This window comes from Sus scrofa, chromosome 9 (genome assembly GCF_000003025.6).
Source record: "Sus scrofa isolate TJ Tabasco breed Duroc chromosome 9, Sscrofa11.1, whole genome shotgun sequence".
NCBI lineage: Eukaryota > Metazoa > Chordata > Mammalia > Artiodactyla > Suidae > Sus > Sus scrofa.
In genome coordinates this window covers 37,328,581-37,352,780 of record NC_010451.4, presented here as the reverse complement: position 1 = coordinate 37,352,780, position 24,200 = coordinate 37,328,581, and the positions used below count along the sequence as shown (strand labels likewise).

The following is a 24,200-nucleotide window of genomic DNA, read 5'->3' as shown; positions in this document are numbered from 1 at the left end:
ATACTTATCTCCATATAAAAACCTGCGCAAAGATAATTACCAGCATCTTTATTCGTAATTGTCAAAACTCAGAAGTAACCATGATTTGCCAGATTAGATGAATGGGTAAATAAAATGTATGAAACGTTATTTAGCACTAAAAGAGCTATCAAACCATGAGAAGAAATGGGTAAGCTTTAAATGCAAATTCCTAAGTGACATAAGCCAATCTGAAAAGGTTACACACTAAAATTACAACTATAGGACACTCTGGAAAAGGCCAAATTATGGAGATAGCAGACAATTAGTGATTTCCAGGGTTTGGATGGCAGGGAAGGGGATGAAAAGGCAGAGCATAGAGGACTTTCAGGGCACTGAAAATACTCTATATGACAGCATAACGATGGATACATGCCACTGCACATTTGTCCAAATCCATGCAACATACAACACCAAGAGTGAACTGTAATATAAACGGTGGAATTTGGGTGATTATGATGTGTCAGTGTGGGTTTATCAATTGTAACAAATGCAGCACTCTGGTGGGTGATACTGACACTGAGGGAAGCCAGGAGTGGGTGGATCATGGAGTATATGGGAAATGTCCCTACCATCCCCTGGATTTTACTGTGAACCTAAATTGCTACAAAAGATTAAATCTTAATTTAAAAGAAAAAAAGAAAACAGAGACACAAGGAAAATACTCTCTTGCCACCTCAGATACCCTGTTAATCCTTCCATGACACCCTTTCATGGAAGATGTGATACTTGGAACTAAAGCAGATATCTTGCAACCTTGGCAGACAAGAAAGACTGGCAGAAACTAAGTCTCTGGGGGTATTACTGAGCCAAGAAACTAACCTCTACTACAACTTCCTCCAGACTTCTTAAGTAAACAACAGATGTCCCTATGATGTAAGACCTGGCTGGTAGGTTTTCTGTTACTTGCAGCCAAAAATATCCCAATAGATGATATTCATCTATAAAATATGAGGGTCAAGCTACATTCTCTATGGTTCTTTCTAAAGTAATTTTTATGTCCATCCTTAGTTCCCTCAAAGTCTCTTCCCTTGGCTAATTTACCCGTGAAGAGTAAGTATAACCACATAGCTGCCAAAAGTATTTCTTCAAAATGATAAACTAATAAAAATTGCATTGCTTCTCCTATAAGAAGGTAGAGCTTCTAACCCACCAAAGGCAGAATTTAACTTTGGCAGAGCCATGAGTACGCATTGCCACTCAGCATCTGTATGCCCTGATATGTGATAGGACCCATGGGCAAAACAGTGAAATTTTGAATTTTCAGGGCTAAGTAACTTACCTGTTCCAGGAATTGCCACCAGATTTTAAGCATTTCTGTTGCCAAAATCTCCTTAAAACAGACTGATAGAAGTAATACATAAGCTTGAGAATTTTCAGGCCCTGAGGAGATGGAAGCCAGAGCAGATGGGTTTCTGAAAATCATTAAATACAGTAGGAGTTCCTGTTGTGGCTCAGCATTAACGAACCTGACTAGTATCCACGAGGATGCAGGTTCGGTCCCTGGCCTTGCTCACTGGGTTAAGGATCCAGCATTGCTGTGAGTTGTGGTACAGGTTGCAGATGCAGCTTGGATCCCAAGTGGCTGTGGAGTAGGCCAGCAGCTGCAGCTTGTATTAGACCCCCTAGTCTGGGAACTTTCATATGCCATAGGTGTGGCCCTAAAAACAAAGCGAAAAGAATAAAAAGGGAGTTCCCGTCGTGGCGCAGTGGTTAACGAATCCGACTAGGAACCATGAGGTTGCGGGTTCAGTCCCTGCGCTTGCTCAGTGGGTTAAGGATCCGGCGTTGCCGTGAGCTGTGGTGTAGGTTGCAGACGCAGCTCAGATCCCGCATTGCTGTGGCTCTGGTGTAGGCCGGTGGCTACAGCTCCGATTAGACCCCTAGCCTGGGAACCTCCATATGCCACGGGAGCGGCCCAAGAAATAGCAAAAAAAAAAAAAAAAAAAAAAAAAAAAAAAAAAAAGAAGAATAATAAAAAGACCAGGGACTTTAGAGCTACAGGGTTATGTTGAATCCTTATTCTACCACTGAATACCTGTATATCTTTAAAAAAAGTCATGTATGCTTTCTAATAACTATTAATAAAATGTCTTGCTCTGGCTTTCTTCCCTTCATGGCCACTATGAGAAGTCAAGTAGATCATGTACACAAAAAATAAAGTATAGCGTGTGGCCCAAGCATGAGAGGCAATCATTCTTAACGACGAGGAATAGGCAAAGTGCTGAGGGACAGCCAAAGAGCACAGGAACCGTGCGGGCGGAGGGTACATCAGAAGGCAAACAACTGCTACTACTTACCGTCGGTCTCAGGCAGGCCTTCCTGAACCGGTTTCTCTGTTCAGCCATAGTCTATGCAGAGGTTCATCCCTGTCTCTGACCTAAACCGTCCCTTCCTTCAAATTCAGCTACAGGCCACCTCATAGTTCCCTTAACAACCACAGGTGTTGGAAGCACATCTCTCAGGGCTGCTTTTCCTCCTATGTGGTTCTGGCTGTTTCCAAAGGCATTGATTGTATTCTCTCACCTGTCCTGGCATCTTATAAAGGAGACTGAAAATCGTGGAATAGGATACAGAGAGAAGAGCAGGATATAAACAAACATTTGTTGGAGGCTCAACTATAAGCCAGCTATGCACCACTAGGCTGGTCACCTAGCTTCTTGAAGCCTCAATTTCCACACCTGTGTTTTGAGCCAATAATACCTGTTCCGCTTGCCTCCCAGGAACATTCTGAAGTTAGAGAGTGATGATAGAGGGAAAGATGACTTGATACGGAAAAGCAATGCACAAATGTAAAATGCCTCTGGAGTAGTGGGCAGCTGTGGTCAAGAAGGTGGACTTTAAAGTGAGGTGCCCCTAGGTTGTGTCCTAGCTCTGTCATTTCCACAGTATGATTCTGAGCAAGGTGCTCAGCCTCTTCAAACCGAGTCATTGTTTTTAAAAGAGGGTCCCTAACATCTGCTCTATAGCCTGTCTTAGTGATTGAGCCACAGATTCTTCTCACTCATGAAGCAAGCATTTAATCAATGTCAGTAGTAGATTGCTATTATTGCTCTTAATGTTATTATTACAACCTGCCAAAGTTCAGCATTGCTCCTACTAGGCTCCCAGCCATGAAAAAGGCACACAGTGGTGCTGAGGCAGCCTGAAAGAGGTGCCTGGGGAAGCTCATCTGAGCCAAGCTTCTCCCTTGCGTTTCCACACGCCCAGCAGGAACCTGGTGGCTTCCTCCTGAGCCTGCACCAGCTTCAGAAAGGAAGGCAGCACTCTAGCCCTGCCCAGACCTGCTGCTTTCTGAGCATCCCTTCTGCGCAGACAGGCAGAAGCTAAGCATCCTTCTGCCCACTGCCCTTCCAACAGGACAGGGAAATGCCTGAGTGGGTGTGGAGCCTTCCCTGGGAAGCCACAACCCCACGGAAACATCTTTATATCTGGACTTAATGCATTATTACTCTTCCCTGTAATCAATCAGTTGTCTGTCCCACTAGACTGTAAAGTCCTGGAACATAGGAGGCTCTTACTGTGCATTTTAATATGTCCAGGCATTGGCATTTGTCCACAAAACTCTCAGTGTTTACTTACCCAAGTTGAACAGCCAAATCCTAAGACTCACGATGCATATTGCTAGAGTGCTTCAGTATAAGCAAAGTCCACAAACTGCCCTAGGACACCACCAGATGTGTGCAAACCTGTCACTAGCCTCTCTTCATTCACTCAGCCAGTCACCCCACTGCAGACAAAGAGGGTCAAAATGCAAGAAAATGAGAAAAAAAGTCCTCAAAGGAGCCACTGCTTCAACCACATTCTTGGCAATGTCCATGCGCCCACCTGGCAGACCTGTCCTAGAACAAGATGACTTCTTCCTTCTCATGACTGCCCCTGAGCTCTGAGGGTGATTAAGAGACCAAGGCCACAACCAGCCAGAGCTTCCACCCCCACTGTCCACCCCAGCCCCACAAAGCCTGCCAGCTTGAATATTCCCCTGGTGAAAAGGTTCTTCTCTTGAACTGCTCTTCAGGCCTCCACCACTCTCCAGAAACCCTCAGGACATTACCTATCACTTCACCAAGAAAACAGAAGATACTGAAGAAAACCCTCCCAACTTCCTGCCAACTTAATGTGTCCATACCTTTTCTTTCCTCTTTCCTTCCAACTACAACCAATAGGAATCCCTCTTCCCGTCTAAGAATCATCACTGCACCGAGCCCTGACCTCCATGCTCAGGCGCTCAGAACCACTAACTATCTGCACCATCCTTCAAACTTCAGCTTTAATTTTCTATTATGTCCTTCCCAGGGGCCCATAACCTCCTCAAGTCTCTTCCATCATTAAAATAATAACAACAGAAGTTCTCACTGTGGTACAGTGGGTTAAGAATCTGACTGCAGCAAGCGCAGGTCACTGCAGAGGTGGGGGTTTGAGCCCCAGCCCAGTGCAGTGGGTTAAGGATCTGGTGTTGCTGCAGCTGTGGTATAGGTGGCAGCTGTGGCTCAGATTCAATCCCTGGCCCAGGAATATGCTGTGGGTGTGGCCAAAAAATTATAAATAATAATAATAATAAAGGTAAAGCAACAAAAATCTTTGTTCACCTTGGTATTCACCCCAATGCATTGAAAACATATGTCCCATAAAAATCTGCACAGAGACATTTGCAGAAGCTTTATTCATAATTTCCAAAACTTGGGAGCAACCAAGATGTCCTTCGGTAGGTAAGTGGATAAATAAACTGTGGTCGATGCAAACAATGGAATATTATTTAGCACTAAAAAGAAATGAGCTACAAAAGCCATTAAAAAATTGGAGAAAACTTAGATGCATATTACTGAGTCAAAGAAGCCTATCTGAAAAGGCTACATACTGTATGATTCCAACTACATAACGCTCTGGAAAAGGCACAACTATGGAGACAGCAGAAAGACGAGTGGTTGTTCTGGGTTGGGGGAGAGGGAAGATGAGCAGGCAGAGAGCACAGAAGCTTATTAGGGCAGTGAAAATACTCTGTATGATACCATCATGGCGAATGGATGTCATTATACATTTATCCAAATCCATCCAATGTGCAACACCAATGGTGAACCCTCATGGGAGCTATGGACCTGGGGGGATTCGGATGTGTCAGTGTCTGCTCATCAGCTGTAACAAACACACCACTCTGGTGAGTGACGCTGATAATGGGGAAGGGGATGCATGGAGGCTGGGAGAGAAGTCAGAGGCTCTATGGATTGAAATCTCTGTCCCTTTTTTTAGGTTGCTAAGAACCTAAAAGAAATAAAGCCTATTTACAACTATTTTAAAAGCCTCAGTCAACCCTCAGTTGCAGCTACCAGATAAGAAGGCATAAAATAGTTACACAAAAAATAAGAGGGGCTGAGAGACCACCAGGAGAATATACTCACCACGCAGACCCTGAGAGTCCAGGTCCCTCACTGTGAATGAACAGCTAATAAACTGCAAAGATCTCAAGTCTCAGTGAATTCATTAGTCTGAGTCAGTATCTTAAGTCTAAATCCCTTCTGTTCCTAACAAGAGTGAGTTTATGGCCATCTGAGGTGGAAGACCAAATTCCTGAACCAGTAAAACAATACGGATTTAGTACCTATTCTCTTAACCCACCTCTACTAGCTGAGCTGACAGAAGGCCTTCAGCTCCCCTGTGACACAACAGACCAACGGCCACAATGCACTGGACATTATAGGAGCCAGAAGCACCGTCTCAGCAGCACATGTTTCTCTGAGTTGAAATATGTGTTTATGTTTTGCATAAAACACAAACAACTGTTTACCTCCTGGAATTACATAATTTAACAGAATGTCATTTTTTTTAAACTTTTTAATGTAAGTATAGTTGATTTACAATGCTGTGTTCATTTCTGCTGTATGGCAAAGTGATTCAGTTATACATACATGTACAGCCTTTTTTAATATTCTTTTCCATTACTGTTTATCACAGGCATTGAATGTAGTTCCCTGTGCTATTCAGTAGCACCTTGTTGTTTATCCCCTCCATGTAGCATAGCTTACATCTTGTTATTTTACATATTTATATATTACCGAAGCATATGTCAATACACTTCTATACTTTTTCATGCTCGTACATTGAAAATACTAAATATGAATATGAAAAGAAAAGAAACTCATTTCCAAAGTGAAGTCAAACGTTTTAGAAGGACTTCATAAAACTGAGCCATTAAAACTGTTGATCAACTGGGTGTGAAGGAGAAATTTTTAAAAGATTAGAGGAGGGGGAGCATTATAAAAAAATGTGGAAGTGTCCTGCACACAGATTGCCTCCAAGTGTTAAATTCTCATTCCATCTTACAGAAACTGAAACCAGAAGTCACAGATGATGGATGTGCTGCGGATATGATTATACAAAAAGATAGTGCAGAACTCCAGGATGAAGTACCCACACTCAAAGGCTTTGTGTCCACAATCAGCAAATAAATGCGTCTGTATCTTTTAAGTTAAAATAACGGTCTATGAGCCCTATGATCATGTTTTATGCTTCCTCACTTTAATCTACCCTTTCATTGAAGCCATCCATCAACTGCAGGTTCTGGTCACGTTAGGCTCTCTATGTGCAGTAGGTCCTAGATCCTGCCCGGCTGCAGCAGGCTCCCTTCAGGTGATGCCACCAGCTTTCCCAAATTTCTACAGATAGATCCAGGCCTTCAAGTGCTCCTCAGCAGTAAGGCCTTGTCAATAAGACATGAGGTAGATGTTCAAAAAATGGTTACTGAGAGAATGTATTAATAAATAGTAACAGAATCAAGACTTAAAGAGTTTCTTCCAAAGTCCATCTCACTCCGCTAGTCCCCTGTCACTAGCTTAAACTAGCTCATTTAAAGCTTAGTGTTTTCTCTGTAAATATCCACTAGACAAGAAAAGTGGGGATGCAACCTTTCTTGGAGATAAGAAGACCTGTCTCATCCATCCTGTCATCCACCATATTTTTTTTTTCTTTTTACCACCGCACCTGTAGCATATGGAAGTTCCCAGGCTAGGGGTCAAATCGGAGCTGCAGCTGCCGGCCTAAGCCACAGCCATGGTAACACCAGATCCAAGCCACAACTGCGACCTATGCCACCTCATGGACAATATGCCAGGTTCTTAACCCGCTGAGCCACAATGGGAACTCCCTGTCATCCATTCTACAATGCAAATGTCTTTAGGTTTATCTGCTCTAAAAGACATGCACACCACTTATTGCTAAATCTGCTTTGGTTTCCCCGGATCCTACTAAGTTATTTACTCAACAAACCTTCCTTGGGTGCTGACTGCGCCAGGCACTGTACTAGGTGCTGGGGATAATGACAGAGAAAAAAATCAGACAATATCCCATCTCTCAGAACCTCCTAGGCTTACACAAAGGCTTACAAAATATGTTTTAGGTTCTGGAGCAAGGACTCCATAGACTAGGCCCATACTAGGGTGAGGTAAAAAAGGTTCTCCTGCATGGCCTTGAGAATGATGTTGTCTTTAATTTCAGACCCTAGGCACCTCCCTTAACTATTCAGTGGGTTACCAGCCCTGTAGCTAGGCTCCCCATTTCTCCTCCTGGCAATGTTAAGTTTTCTGAAGCCAAGCTTCCAGAATCATGTTTCTTTGATTCATTCATAGCTCACCATAAATCTCTGGACCTTTTCTGCCACACATGTGTTTGGTATATTTTAACATAGTTTGTACCTGAGAATAGATTCTAAAGACTTGCTTAACCCTAATTTATCAACCATACTACTCTTCAGTAAGAAAGTATCTTCTCTGTGTATTTTATTTTTCAACTAAGAAATTATCAAGCAAACGTGAACGTAGTGAGTAACTGTGCTTTACTCTGATATGTATACAGGTTTCAGCAAATAAAGATGCCTGTACTTGTGTGAGCTTGAAGACGTGTGGAAAAATCTCTTGCTGAACAAATCTACTGGGAGACAGGAAAAAGCAGTAGTAATGAGTTTAGTAGTGAGGGCTTGAGTTCAGTTTCAAGTTCTGACATTTGCTAGTGGGATTAAAAAATGAGTAGATGTAATCCCTGCCATTAAGAAGCAAGCATCTAATAGGGACAATAGATAGATGGTTACGACATGGTGAGGAAAGCACGGTGATGGAGACATTCATAGTCTTGGGAGCACAGAGGATGGAGCCTGGGGGAGAGAAAGGGGAGAAGACAAAAGCAGGGGGGGCACCTGAACAGAGTTTTAAAGCAAGAATAGAAATTAGCCATACGCAGAGGAGGGAGGCAAGGAATCTGGGCAGGGCGGACCTCAGAACTGTGTGGAGTTCTTTCAGGTTGAAGGACTAAAGGTTGTACAGTTAATGGAAATTTAATATAAACGTTCACGGGCAAATAAAAGCCAGGAAGCCATCTCTGCGGCAAGACAGTCAGACCTCATGTGGCACATTCAAGGACCAACACGAGCGCTCCGTTACCCTGTGTTCTCTTAGCAGTAGATCCACTGCCCCTTGTCTTAGGTATCCACCACACTAATAATGCAATGAGCCCCCTCTCTGACCTGCTTTCTCTCTCCACCCTCTTTCTCATGCCCTATCTCCTTTGTTCTCATCTTTCTACAGCCCCATCACTGCTATGTTTTTACCTCATTCCCTCTGATTTCTGTTGATGCATGGTGTTTCCTGCTACCTGCACCTTCTCCTTTATGCCTCGGCTACTTCACATGCCAGGGTCTGCTGATCTTCTGTTCACTGCATTCAGATTTACCAAGAACAGGAGTGAGCTGCTGGCCAGACCCATCCAAGGCAGAGCAGTCCTGCTGAGCAGGGATCTCCTGCCAGGCCATTTTGAAACTACTCCTCAGCGGTGTCTGTGTGTCACATGCCTGTTCCTGCTTGCAGAGAGGTGAGGTTGCACAGTTAAAGTGCACTACCCATAAACGACCTTGTTCAGAAGCTTCTTCTCAGGGCCCCGAGCAAAGGCACTGAAGCGGAAAAGCAGTTCTGCTCGGAAGCAGAAGGGGCTTGGCCACGTTGGAAAGGAGAGAGAGAGTGTTTAAGGATAAGACATGCTTGGGTCTGAGGAGATGGGGATTCAGGCTGAGGACATAGCAGGAATGATTCAGTCTACAAACTCAGGTCAGCAAGAACATCATATTTCCACACATACTTCATATCAACTTAACTTCAGTGCCGGGGCCCCTTCCAAGGGGTGGCAGAAAATTTGATCTCGATTGAGGGACTCGTCCCTGAGGCTGTGCAAAGATCCCCAGGTCTTCCGTGGAACCAGGGCATCAAGGGGACTCCTCGGGGACTCTGGCCATCGGCCTACGCAAGGAACCACTAAAACACCTCACGCTTGCAAGTGCAAACCTCTACTTTCTTTCTCCTGAAGGCAGGCCCTGACCCCCATCACCCAGGGGGTGACGGAATCAGAAAGAGCCCAGCTCCTGAGTGCATACCTACTGCTCTCTCGCACCCAGGCAGGCTGTAATGTGGATGCTCTCCTCCTGCAACAGCAGCTCAGACCACCCCACCTCCCTGCCCCTCCATCGGCTCTGCTCCACGCCTTACGGAACGGGACCAGGGTTTTTACAGGACCTGCCCCGTTAGAGAATGCATTCACAAAACAGTCTGGCTAACTGTAATGAATCACAGGATACTACATCTAAGGGGGTGCGGGGAGAGATGGGGATTCAGAAGGAATGACATGGCGAAGGTCACCACTTTCCAAGGAAGGCTGTGTGCTGTGCTGAGAAGCCATCACTGACAGACATGAGATGGGGAGAGTGGCTGGGCTGGGGAGACATCAGGAGATCAACAAGGCAGCAGTGTGTCTTTCAGGACTGATGTGGCAGAAAAGGAGACAGCAGTATCTCAATGGGAGATTCAGAGCAAATAGAAAATCAGCTTTCTGGCTGAAACAGGGGCAGAAGAAAAACTGCGTATCTGGAATATGTTTTTCACGTAAAGGAAGAAAGAATCATGCAGGGCCCCAGAGAAAAGCCTCGCCAACAGGACAACAATGAGTCACCATCATCAGAGCTTTCTCCCCTTCACACCAGGAAGGCTTGATTGTGAGGACGGATCTGAAGATCTGGGATCACCCCTCACCTGCTGTGTGGCCTTCTGCAGTGGTTTTGCCTTCAGTGTCTGGACTATGAAATGGGGGGAAGAAAGCCTGAAGTTCCCTGGCGGCTCAGTGGGTTAAGGATCTGGCACTGTCACCACTGTGGCTCGGGTTTGATCCCCAGGCTGGGAACTTCCACATGCCACAAGTGCGGCCAAAAATAAGTAAATAAATAAGAAAACAAACCAGAATACCTGCCTCTCAGGGTTGCTATTGTTATGATAGTCCTCTGCCAACTCTAAAATCAAGGCTGGGGTCCAGGGCAGGATTCCAGCTAAGTGACATTCCAGAAGAGGCAAAACCATGGAGACAGTAAAAGGATGAGCAATTGCCGGGGGCTGAGGGCGAGAGGGAAGAATAAGCAGAACACAGGATTTGTAAGGCAATGAAACTGCTCTGTGTGATATTATAATGATAGATACATGTCATTACAGATTTGTTCAAACCGACAAAATGTACAAGAGAAGAGTAAACTAGGGACTGGAGTGGGAACGACGTGCCAGTGCAGGTTCCTAGATTGTGACAAACATCCCCTCTGGGGGCAGCAAGCATATGAGAAATCTCTGTGCCTTCCTCTCGGTTTTACTAGGAACAAAAAACTGCTCTAAAAACTAAAGTTTAGAAGTTTCCGTTGTGGCTCGGTGGTTAACAAATCCAACTAGGAATCATGAGGTTTTGGGGTTAGATCCCTGGCCTTGCTCCGTGGGTTAAGGATCCGGCGTTGCCATGAGCTGTGGTGTAGGTTGCAGACACGGCTTGGATCCAGCATTGCTGTGGCTGTGGCATAGGCCGGTGGCTACAGCTCTGATTACACCCCTAGCCTGGGAACCTCCATATGCCGCAGGTGCAGCCCTAGAAAAAGACAAAAAGAAAAAAAAATTATTAATGCATGAATAAATAAAGTCTGTTTTGTTAAAGGCAACAGTCAGTGTCACTGATGGCATCAGCATGTGAGCCGGAGCTGCTCTCCATGTGAATGTGTTCCTGTCTGACATGGGCGCAGGGCTGTCCTCTAACACCCCCAGGCCAACACTGCACAGCCCTGAACAGACGACAGACCACTCTCACGTGCCAAAATGTGTGACTTGCTCACAAGTCACGCAGCTCCTTGGCTGGTTTAGGTGGAGGGAGCAGGACTAGTCAGTGCCAGGACTTCTGAACTCAGGCCCCCGCTCCTTCCGCCTTGTCAAGTTTACAGATGGTTCAGCAATGGCCTCTGTCCACTCCAGCCTGGTGCCCCCTACTCCCTCGCCTGTGTCTCCAAGAGCTGCCAGGATGCGATGGCCTTTCTGCTAAGCTCTCCCCCTCCCACCGCCCAACCCTGCAAATGACAATCACCGCAGAGACCTCACATCTATCTCCGAACTCTCTTTGCCTGCACTTGCAATCGCGCCCAGAGGGGCCAGACTCCAGCGAACTCAGGTCAGCCCACAAGTTTCTGCCCTTGGCTCTTTAGAACCATCCTTCTGTTATAAATTCCCCACAGAAAACCAATCCTCGTAGAATCCCTATTGAACACCTATGACATACCAGGCACTTCTGTATATTTTCTCATAAAATTCTCCTACAGCTTTCTGATTTACAGTGTAAGTCAAAAACCATTATCCCCATTTTCCAAATGAGAAATGTGAGGCTCAGGACGTTGAGTTCCCAGTGAGCATTTAGAGGAGTCAGGGTTCAAAGCAGACCAGTCCGTTCCACTCCATGCTCAGGTTCTCACGATTCAAATATTTTCTTCTGACTCTACTTCCCTCCAACTCTCTTTGGTGAACGGATGTATCCTCATAGCCAGACAGAGCAGACGGGTGCTCGAGTCCCATTTCCTTTCTGCATCAACCTCCTTTCCTCCTTTTCTCTTTTCCAATTAGCAGTTAATAAATGATAGAACCAGGTATACTTGCACAAAAGAGGAAGGCACAGAGATGTTGGCCCACACCTTTCCCCTGGACCACCTCCCAGCCTACCTTCCTCTAGGATGTCCCCCGGCACCATCCTCAAGGTTTCCAAACCCACACTGACAATCATTTTAACTCCTTGGCCTCTAAGCGTCCCTACAAAGCTAGTGCTCTCCTTCTCTGCCCAGCCACAGGAAGCTGCGGGAGTGGAGGGTTCCCCTAGATATCACCACTCCTCCCAACCACCGTCAAGCATCATTCCATGTCTATAAACCCCTACTGTCCCCCTTCCTGAACCTTAAGTCGCCTCTCTTGGCACTTGTGACTCCACATCCTTGCCCACATCAGCTCAAGTCCATCACCCACTCCAAGGTTCACCATCCAGTCTCACAGATGGTCCCTCTAAGGGTGCCCTCGCTTCCATTCTAGGACCCTCTCTGCCCTCAAAATACAGCCCTTCCACAGCTAAGTGATACGCTGTTTCAGAGACTTTCTCTAGAAAGTACTGGCAGTCTGAGAAGAGAGGATGGAGTAATAACAAGACCCTAGGCTTTTTATGCAGCGTGGGGAATGGACTTTAGGAGAATAAGATTAGAGAAAGAGAAATCTCCAAAGTGGCTGCCTCAGAGGTGATGGTGAAGAATAATGACATGTCCTAGTGAGACAGAAAGAGAGGAACAAAATCTGGAGGCATCCTAAGACATTCCGCCTCCAAAAGGACTTTCCTCACTACCGTATCCAAAACAGCAACCGTGCCAGACTGTCGGCTATTCCCCCATCTTGCTCTCACCTGTATCACAAGGCCAGACGACTGAGAACTACATTCTCCAGACTCCCTGGCCACTCAGGCTCCAGTGTCACCTCCTAACACAGATCTTCACCTCGTCATTCCCAGATTATGGCAGACATTCTCCTGGATGGTCTCACGGTTACAAATCATCTTCTAACCATCTTCTAATCCAATCTTCACAATACACTGAGGGTAAACATACCTTCATAACAAACACTTCAACGGTGACTATTGCTCACCAACTCAAGATGCCAAAAGAGATCATCTGATCTTCACAATGGAACAAGCTACTTGCAAAGTAGATGGTTCTCACCACTACTACTAATACCACTTATTACTAAGTTTTCTGTTGCCTCTCATTATGTGTTATATTTCCATTTGTATATGACTCATATTCTCTACTGAACTGTCATTGCCATGAGGGAGAAGATGCAGATGGAGGAGTTCTTCGCCTTTTTCTATTGAGTCATGCCATATCTCACTTCCTTAGCAGGCTAGAAAAATTAAAAGCAAGGAATAAATCAAGATATATTTGCAACAGATACAGGTTTTATAAATATTATATATAAAGAGCTCTTGGAGTTCCCATTGTGGCTCAGTGGGTTAAGGACCCAATGTTGTCTCTGTGAAGATGCAGGTTCGATCCCTGACCTCACTCAGTGGGTTAAGGATCTAAAGTTGCCACAAGCTGTGGCACAGGTCACAGATGTAGCTTGGGTCCAGTGTGGCTGTAGCTATGGCTTAGGCCAAAGCTTAGCTCCAATATGACCCCTGGCCCAAGAACTTACATGTGCCACAGGTATAGCTGTAAAAAGGGGGGAAAAAAAAAGTTCTCATAAATCCAAAAGAAAATAGACCTCCCAACAGAAAAATGGTCAGTGAATATGAACAGGCAGTTTTCAAGAGAAATATGTGGGTAATATACGTAATTTTTCAACAATTTAAATTTGCTAATAACCAAATAAATGCAAATTAAACATTTTAAATGCATGAATTGGGTAAAGATGAAATAAAATACCAATAGCTAATATTTATTAAGTATTTTCTATGAACCAGATTCTCTTCTAGGTACTTTACATGAATTCATCCATTTAATTTTCACAACAAGCCTATGAGGAAGTTACTAGTATTATCCCCTACATTCTACAGCGAAGGGACTAAGTAAGGCACAAAGAGGTTAACTAACTTAGCCAGAGTCACACAACTAGACAGTGCTAAAAACACAATTTTAATTCAGATACTTGGGCTCCAAGACCATGCTCTGGATTGTTTCACCCCTTTGTCACCTCTAAAAACTAAACAGTTATTGGATGTTTCCTATTTGCCAAGTACAGTGCTATGTGTTTTGCATAGATTAACTTACTAGACCCTTACAATAGCCCCAGAAAATATTTTTTTTCAATTTATAGACTACTAAACTGAGATTAAGAGAAACTAAGAAATTCAACCAAATTAACAGGTAGTAAATGACAGAACCAACCATATTTGCATAAAAGCCTATACGTAGTGTTGGCAAGAGTTTGGGAAAACAGTCACTTTCATGCACTAGTGCAAAAGTTAAATGGTATAACCATTGCAGGAGGCAATTTAGCAAACATTAGCTTTTGCAGTTTACAATTGGCCAATGCAGTTTTTATATATTATATAAAATATATAAAGTATATTATATTAGTATAGTATATTATTTCCTTTAGAAATTACTATTATTCCTCACCAAACATAAAATCCATGCTACTTCAGAATAAATTAAAACAAACTGAAGAAGAAAAAAAAAGAAAAAAGAAATTACTATGTACAAAGATTCATCTATAAAGTTACTTAATAAACATTATTTATAATTGGGACAGGAGAAATAGCTAATGGTATATCTATACAAGGAACGCAATGCAGTCATTAGAAGTAAAGATATAGGAGACCATTTTTACAACATAAAAAAAATGTTGATATACTGCAAAGGGAGAAGAGGTCAGCAAACAGTAAGTACTATATAATCTCATTTTTATTAAGAAAATTTAAAATAAATAGAGTTGACTACCTAGATAGCTAGATAACATAGAGATAGCTGCCTAGGTCACTGTACCTAGCTAGATATTTAGATATATATAGTTATCTGGACACATACATACAACTAGACTTTTTTACGATTTTTATTTTTTCTATTATAGTTGATTTACAGTGTTCTGTCAATTTTTTACTATATAGCAAAGTGACCAAGTCATACATATATTTTTTTTTCTCATGTTATTCTCCATCACATTCCATCACAATAGTTTGCACTTATTAACCCCAATCTCCCAGTCCATCCGACTCCCTTCCTCTTGGCAACCACAAGTCTGTTCTCCAGGTCCATGAGTTTTTCTGTGGAAAGACTCTATTGTGCCATATATTAGTTTCCAGACGTAAGTGATATCATATGGTATTTGCCTATCTCTTTCTGACTACTTCACTTAGTATGAGAGTCTCTAGTTCCATCCATGTTGCTGCAAATGGCATTAGTTTTCTTTTATGCTGAGCAGTATTTCATCGTATACATACACTGTATCTTCTTCATTCATCTGTCATCAAAGGACATTTAGGTTGTTTCCATGTCTTGGCTGTTGTGAATAGTGCTGCAAAGAGCATAGGTACGTATATCTTTTTCAATCAAAGTTTTGTCTGGATATATGCCCAAGAGTGGGATTATTGCTGGATCATACGGTAGTTCTATATTAAGTTTTCTGAGGTACCTCCATACTGTTTTCCATAGCAGTTGTACCAATTTACAATCCCACCAACAGTGTAGGAGGGTATCCTTTTCTCCATACCCTCTCCAGCACTTATTATTTGTTGACTTTGTAATTATGGGCATTCTGAGGTGGTGGCTTACAGTAGTTTTGGTTTGCATTTCTCTAATAATTAGTGATACTGAGCATTTTTTCATGTGCCTGTTGGCCATCTGTATATCTTCTTTGGAGAAGTGTCTATTCAGGTCTTTTGCCCATTTTTCAATTGGGTTGTTGGGGTTTTTTTTGCTGTTGAATTGTTTGCATATTTTAGAGATTAAGCCCTTGTCACTTGCATCACTCAAAAGTATTTTGTCTCATTCTGTAGGTTGTCTTTTTGGTTTTGTTTTTGTTTTTTTTTATGGTTTCCTTTGCTGTGTAAAAGATTTTTTTAATAATAAGAAAATATTTAAACTGTTTGCCTCTATACAGTAGGATTACAGGGTTTTTTTCTTCTTTGTACATTTCTATATATTTCCAATTTTCTGTTTTTCACCTATAATAGGAACTAAAGAAGGTGTCTCAGGCTCTTATAAAATCATATTTCTACCTAGAGTTCACGTACAAGGAAAGGATTTATAGTGCTAGGGCAGGCAGAAGCCCAGAATAATGATCAATATTTCCCACAGGCCAGTCACAGAAAAGATTGATCCTGCCTCACAAACCCAGTAAGAGTGGATAAGCAATGAGATTCTGCTGTATAGCACAGGGAACTATATCTAATCACTTGTGATGGAACATGATGGAGAGTAATGTGAAAAAAAATGTTTGTGTATATATATACATATATATGTGTATAACTGTCACTTTGCTGTACAGCAGAAATTGATAGAACATTGTAAATCAACTATTATTTAAAATATTTTTTTAAAAAAAGAAAACTCTCTAGACTCTGGATCCCTTCTCATTAGGAGAATCTAAACAATTCTCTTGCCCTAAAGTATTGGGTTTTCATTTGATGGTATTGCCCATAAAATCCACTCTTGATGGACCTGCTTGTCTGGTGAACCATGTGCCTTAGTTAGAACTCTTTATTTTGTTGGTTACAGAAGCCAAGTGGAGAAGTGTGCGGGAAGATGAGTGTATTACACAGATAAAAGATGTATAAGAACGCCTTCGGCTCAAACATCAGCTTTATTCTTCTGTGTCTTAAGAGAGACAGACTCTCTTTCTCTACCCCATATTAGAAGACTGCCCCAAATAAAAACGAATCACATTCCTTTCATATCTCATACTTAAATCTAGTTTCCTGCTATCATTTAAGTATCAACAGGTTTCAAGTTAACACAAATGCTTGCAGGTTTCCATCTCTCAGACAGAAAAAGGGACCAGGTACAGATGTGTCTGGTTGACACTGTGAAACTGATGAACCAGTATGTGAAGGCTCTTCTCTGGGTCGGTGGCTAGAAAGAGGTCAGTGGGACTCACTGCGTCTTTTTGTTCCCTCTCCACACCTTGCTTCAGTTCTGGCCTGAGCAACTTAAAGGTTTGATCTCAAATTCATCTGGAATTTACCAAAAAGATATCATAATGGCTTCTTGTCTTACCTTTGGTCTATATCCTTAAATTTTCCTGTCAAAAACTTTCTGTAAAAAGAATAAATAGTGTCCTCTAAGTAAATCTGCAACTAACATAAACAAGCTAAGTTACCACTGAAAATCCTGTAGCACTGCTATGAAAAAAAGTGATGCAAAGGTAAGTAGTAAATAATTTAAAAGCACAGAAAAGAAGAAGATGGCCCTAGTTCACAGCCTCGGGGTCAGTCCCACAGACTGGAGAAAAGCCAACTGGCTGAATCTGGCTTAGGCATCCATGCTTGTTGTCAGAGTGAGGGCCAGCCTGTGGGTTCCAAGATACCCAGCGGAGCCACTCTGTGACCCTGTGGATGAAAAGTGTGGTTTCCAGAAAGAGGGAGCTGCTGTGAGGAGAGCAGACGCTCCCAAGAGGCATCCTCAGCCCATGGACTCTCTTGGCTACACTTCCTCTGCCATTGGGATCCCCCAGGTTAGCCTCCAGCAGCCCTTACTTTAAGTCAGTGAGCCTGCCAGCCAGCCCAGGGGAGGGGCAGGGGCCAGCCTTACCTCTAGCATCTCTTTTTTTGTTTGTTTTTGTTTTTGTTTTTGTTTTTTTGTTTGTTTGTTTGTTTGTTTTTGCCTTTTTGCTATTTCTTTGAGCCGCTTCCGAGGCATATGGAGGTTCCCAGGCTAGGGGTGTAATCAGAGCTGTAGCCACCGGCCTACGCCAGAGCCACAGCAACGCAGGATCCGAGCCGCGTCTGCAACCTACACCACAGCTCACGGCAACGCCGGATCGTTAACCCACTGAGCAAGGGCAGGGACCGAACCCGCAACCTCATGGTTCCTAGTTGGATTCGTTAACCACTGTGCCACGACAGGAACTCCACCTCTAGCATCTTTTACATCTTCCTCAGCACAGTGCGCTGCAGGCTTAACATGCCTATTGCTGGATTGCCTGAGAGACGTGTCAGCCTTTAACATAAGCTAATAACGTGGTGTAAACACCCGAAAACTAGCTTTCAAGTGATGATAGCAAACAATTCTGCTCTGGAATCAGAACTGGGGATGAGGGGTGGGTTTTAATCTGCGTGGTTTAAAAAGAGACTGAAGTGGAACTCCACTCACTCTGTGTGTGTTTGTGCACACGTGTCTGTGCATATACATGTGCACACATGAACATGAGCGTTTTCTCCTTACAGGCCAACATGAGGAGATGAGAAATCACCTCCATTTTAACAGCACACAATTTTCCATGCTGGAAGCCTATTAAAAAGTTATTTTGGTGCATGAAATAAAGCAGTAATGTTTGCATAAGTATGCAAACAGAATAGAATTTAGATCCCATCTCCTCAGGCCTACCTGATACTAAGCTCAGACACATTAAAAGAACGTCATTTGGGACCTTGTTTTAATTGGATTTCTAATCTTCCATATATTCTAATGAGCTTGGGGGAAAAGATCCTCAGTATTTAGGATACAGCCTCTATCAAAATGATCCAAGAGCCTTCTTCTCTTTGGGCTGCTCTGAGCTGGGGAGTAAGGGAGGAGGGATTTGGTATAATTTTCAATCACCTGCCTTTTGTTTCAGCCTCTGTGGAGCCCTGTATTATGAAAGAAGGGCCCAAAGGCCTTCAGCAAAACGTCTCTCTTAGCAAGTGCACTGCAGCTTAACATGCTGCACTTGGTGGTGATTTAACAAGGGCCAGACGTCAGTGGGTGGCAGACTGGAAGGGGAGGGGCCTCTGCTGACCAAGAGCCACCCAACAAAGGGCATACGGCCACAGCAATCCCTGACCCTCAGCCCAGACCATATGGACAGAGATGTCCATAGATGCTCCTTAGAAATACTATCTTTGAAAGCAAAGATGGACACAGCACTGCCCACCTCTGATTATCCGTATTCTTTGCTCAAGCCACCATCAAAAGCACCACATGGATTAAGAAGATGTGGTACATACACACAATGCAATATACTACTCCGCAATAAAAAAAGAATGAAAGAATGCCATCTGCAGCAACACAGATGGAACTAGAGACTCTCATACTAAGTGAGGTAAGTCAGAAAGAGAAAGATACGTACTGTATGATATCACCTATATATGGAATCTAAAATATGGCACAAATGAACCTATCTACAAAACAGAAACAGATCATGGACATGAAAAGCAGATTTATGGTTGCCAAGTGGGAGGAGGAAGGGAGTGAGATGGATGGGGAGTTTGGGTTTAGTAGATGCAAACTCTTACATTCAGAACGGATAAGCAATGGAGTCCTACAGGAAACTATACCCAGTCTCCTGGGATAGAACACAATGGAGGCGTTCCCATGGTGGCTCAGCAGTAAGGAAACCAACTAGTATCATGAGGAGAAGGGTTCGATCCCTGGCCTTGCTCAGTGGTTTAAGGATCTGGCGTTGGATCGGATCCCACTTGCCATGGCTGTGGCATAGGCCAGCAGCAGCAGCTCCAATGTGACCCCTGGCCAGGAAACTTCCATATGCCATGGGTGCAGAAAAACAAGCACCACAGACTGGGTGGCTTAAAAAACAGAAATTTATCTTCTCGTGGTTCTGGAGATGCGAAGTCCAAAACCAAGATGTTGGAAGGGTTGGTTTCTTCTGAAGCCTTATTGCTTTGTATCTGGCTGTCTTCCCTCTGTATATGGCTGGGTCCGAATTTCCTCTTCTTATAAGGACACTGGTCATGCTGGATTATGACCCCCCCCCACGACCTCATTTTAACTTAATTACCTCTTTAAAGACCCTATCTACTGTCAACTTAAAAAAATATACACCACCTAAAAGTTGACAGTTAAGTTTTATTTGGGGCAAAATGAGGACTATAGCCTGGAGGAGAGCATCTGAAATACCGCTCCAAAGAGGCAGCATGGGGAGGTCAGTATCTATGTGATTTTGGTGAAGGGAAAGGTACACATGTACCCTCTTTACAGAAGGTTGCTGCTAGTCATGAGGAGCAATTATCACCATAAAGGATTTTAGTACATTTCTAGTTATGAGGAGATGCAAGAATTCAGCGCATAAAATCTTCTCCTGAAAATAGCTATCTGAAGACCTTGTCTGCCAGTCTTCCCAGAGCACAGAGTACCTCACTCCTGATCTCTAGCCTGAGATCTTTCAGGGGGTGTTGAGGGGCTGCAGCTGCAGCGGCTCTTGATTCAGTCCCTATAGAGGCAGATGGCAAGTGCCCACCTCCAGTTCACACTGCCAAACACAGTCACATTCTGAGGTTCTAGGGTTAGGACTTTAACATATGAATTTGGGGGAAGACACAATTCAGAGCATCATCCAAAGAACAAGCCGGGAGTGGGCACACATCCTCCAAACCTCTCTGACCCTGTTGGGGAGTCAGACCAGCACTGTTCTGACAGCTACAAACTCTAGACAAATGTCCTAAATCTTAATGCTGCACACCCAATACGAGCTGTGAGACCTTAGGTAAGCTACTTGCCTTCTCTGAACCACACTTCTCAGATGAAAAATGAGGACTATTATAATAATATCTAAGTCCCAGGACACAGGATTGTCATGACAATCAAATGGGTTCACACACATAAAAGCCTTAAGACAGCACTTGACACTAAGTAAAGGTTTAGTAAATATTAGTGATTATTATTATTAATTGAGCCCTAAGCATCTCAGCTAATTACTGGCCCAGCCTGGGTGGGGTTCTGTTGGATCTACTGAAAGCATCATTGAAGGTGCCTCCAAGCAACACTAACCAAGGGTAGTCTTGAACCAAGGACAGAGAGTGTGACACAACCCGCTGGCCACAAATTTGGGGACAATCCACTTTCCAGAAGCCACAGTTCACTCTTTTAACTTCTGCCTATGAATACTTAGGGCTTCTGCTCATATTAAATGAAGTGCATCCACTTGTAAGCCCCTGTATACAGGTTGATTTGGCAGGCGATGAATTTTTCCCTTTGTTTTTCTTGTTCTTACTGAAGACTACAAAGAAAGTCTTAAAGTACTCCTTAGAAGATAAGTCTTCAAATGACTTGTCTTTTCCAAGCCTATTTAGTCCTGCCTATAGCTAATCAGCTTGCTTGTCAAAGTAGACCTTAGATCTGCTGGAAAGACATGACAAGGAAGAATATATAAAGACAGACATTTTGCTCTGATATGCTGGGTATTTGTCATTTGACAGTGCTAGGTCTCCAGCTTAACAACTGCACCAGAGTCAGTAGAATCCTTCACTTCCACTGCTAAACTGGAATGCCTCACTGACGTCAGTAGACATTTTTTTAAAGAGCCTACTATGTGCATATCACTGCCCAGAGGTAGGAAACCAAGAAAATGTAGCAATAAATAAGCAAGTTCCTCAAGGAGGAAGTACAAGTTCCAACAATAAATAAGCAAGTTCCTTGAGAGTATAATGGGACAGACCCCCCACCCCAATTGGCAATAATAAGATGTGAAAAATGCTGGAAGAATTATAGCACAGGGGCGTCAATACTTGTGACATGATGAGGGAAGGCTGTATCTGATGAGTAGACAGCACAGTGGGGATAAGACCTCCATAAGAGAGTAAACAGGATAAGTAAAAGGACAGGGGCTTAAAAGTGATGAAGTAATATCACTGGAGGCTACAGAGGGAGTGGTGAGAGAAGGGACTGAAATTCCCAAACACCACCAATCGGGAATTCCTTCACTTACGAGGACAGGCCTCCTTGCACAGGTACACTGAGACCAAGCTCACCTGCCATCCTCATTTAATACCATTCCCCATCTTCACTCTATATATTACCTTTTTCCTAGTCTTTGGCTGTAGACGGACTGCTGAAAAGCCTCCTAGGACATTTTCATTACTGCAGAAAGTTCTATTAGACAGCACTGTCTTAGAGGATATTATTCAAGACAGCTGGCAGGGTTTGGACAGGTTTGGACAAAGCAATTCCATAAACATTGCTTAGGGAAGTTAGACATTAGAGCGTGATGGTTATTTAATGTACAGTTACTTTCACCTTTGCCAGCAAAGCATGCAAATATTCCATATTCTGAGAGAAGATCTAATTTAGACCATGGTGTTGTTACTATCTTCAGATGCTTCTTCAGAGTTTCATGTAGCTCTTGGTAAGAACTATTACTTAGAACCTAGCCAGCCCGCTGCTGATGTCATTTTTGTGCTACTTGCGCACAAACCCATATACATGTCGTATCTCTCAAGAACATTTTTAGTTCCTTAAATACAAGGATTTGTCCTTTTAACTCTTTGTATCATTCCTAGAGCCAAGCTCTGTGTTCCATACACATAGACAATGTTCAAAAAATAACACTGGTTAATAACAGCATGCAAGGCTTTTGGTCTCGGTCCTGCCTTCCTTCAGAGCCTCATGACTCCCACTCCCAGAACTGCCCTTTACAGTTCATTCCTTTGAGTTCCATGCAGCTCCCCAAATGCTCCAGACTTAATAGGCTCCCAAGGCCTTGCACCCACTGCTTCCCACCAGTTTCCACGATGCCTGCCTAGCTCTTGCTCAGCCTTTGGGAACCAACATAAACTCCTTGTTCCTCATCTCATATGACCTCCAGGCCTGGTTAGCTGCCCATCCTAGAAGCCCCCTCTGCCTGCCCCTTTGCAGTGCAATGGCCTGTCCAGCATCTGTGTCTTCTACAAGGTCATGAGCTCTGTAAGGCTTGAACTATAGCTTATCTGTGGTTGTATCCCCAAAACTGAGGACAGTGTCTGGCACATACCCTTGCACAAATGTTTATGAGATGAATAATTAATGAGCCACAGATATAACTGCTTATCCAGTAAATTCAACTGAAGATTTATAGAAATGGTGTGAACCCATACATTCATCTTCTGACATTTCTATTATTTAAAATTCAGAGAAATAGAAATGATAAACCCAAAACTCAAAGGAGAAACGCCTCAGAGGTGGAGACAGGGGCTTGGGAAGGAGAAAGAGCCCATAGATAGATGAAAATATATACATACATCTTTTTCTTTTCTAGGGCATATGGAGGTTCCCAGGCTAGGGGTCGAATCGGAGCTGTAGCCGCCGGCCTACACCATAGCCATAGCAACACCAGATCTGAGCCGCGTCTGCGACCTACACCACAGCTCACAGCAATGCCAGATCCTTAACCCACTGAGCGAGGTCAGGGATGGAACCCGCAACCTCATGATTCCTAGTCACATTTGTTAACCACTGCGCCACGACGGGAACTCCCAAAAATATATTTTTAATGTACTAGTTTTTAAGCTGGGTGGTGAGTTCCTGGTGTTTCATTCATTACACATAAATGACATATATGTTAGAAAACATATTTTTAACAATTCATTTGTTTTATAATATATGGTTTATGTATTTTACATATCATATATTGCAGGATATAAAAATAATTAAAATTTTTTCAGAAGTTTATTGCTCTTTAGTGACAAGTTAATTTTACCTGTTTTAGCTTTTACTTTTTACAAATAAAAGAAGTAAAAGAATTTAACTTCTTTTGCTGCATTTCATAAATATTTCAACAACCATTTTTATTCTTTCAAACAGGGAACAGAAGATGCTACCTTGAAGTGTAACAGTAATGTGCTCGATCTTTTTCCTACATATGAGAAAATGGATGTCAGTCTCTATGTCAGACCTTTGAGAATCTTTAAAAGATTATTTTTCTGCTCCAGCCCAGAGGGCCATGGTGACCCTAAAGACAACCTAACAGCTCAGCATTGCTGCAAGTGACACTTTCTTCCAAGGAATCAATGAAAGATGGCGTGAACGAGCTGTGGAGCAGGCTTGCTATTCTTGATTTGGTGACATCTATGTGGTACCTACTGTGCATCCAGCCTTGTGATGGGCACGAAGGATGCAGTCAAAACTAAGACAAAAAGACATAGCTACTGGTCTCCAGGAATCACCTTCTCAGCTGAGAAGCTGACAAGTAAACACCACTGCAAAAAATGTCAAAGAAGCACACATAATTCAGGTGTGGGAAAAGCTTTAAGTTGTAGGGAGCAAGGTAGATGGTGAGTTAGAAAGCTTTGAAAAATGAGGAAAAAGACATTTTCGGGAAAGGAGGCAGCATGTGCAAAGACCGGATATGGAGGTGGCAGTGCCACATCTACTAAGTAGACACATTAAGCTGCCCCCCAAGTTTCATTAAATAAGAAAA

General features: G+C 43.2%; 1 protein-coding gene across 17 annotated transcripts in view; it reads right to left on the bottom strand.

Moving 5' to 3' along the window:
* Nucleotides 1-24,200, bottom strand: part of C9H11orf87 (chromosome 9 C11orf87 homolog) — a 642,485-nt gene that overhangs the window by 587,142 nt on the left and 31,143 nt on the right. The window contains exon 1 of one of the 17 annotated variants that reach the window (XM_021102342.1): nt 8,612-10,762. The exons of the other annotated variants lie outside the window; for them this stretch is intronic. The gene's annotated coding sequence lies outside the window, so the exon portion shown is untranslated. Of the gene's footprint in view, nt 1-8,611; nt 10,763-24,200 lie in introns of those variants that run through there. 17 annotated transcript variants of the gene reach the window in all.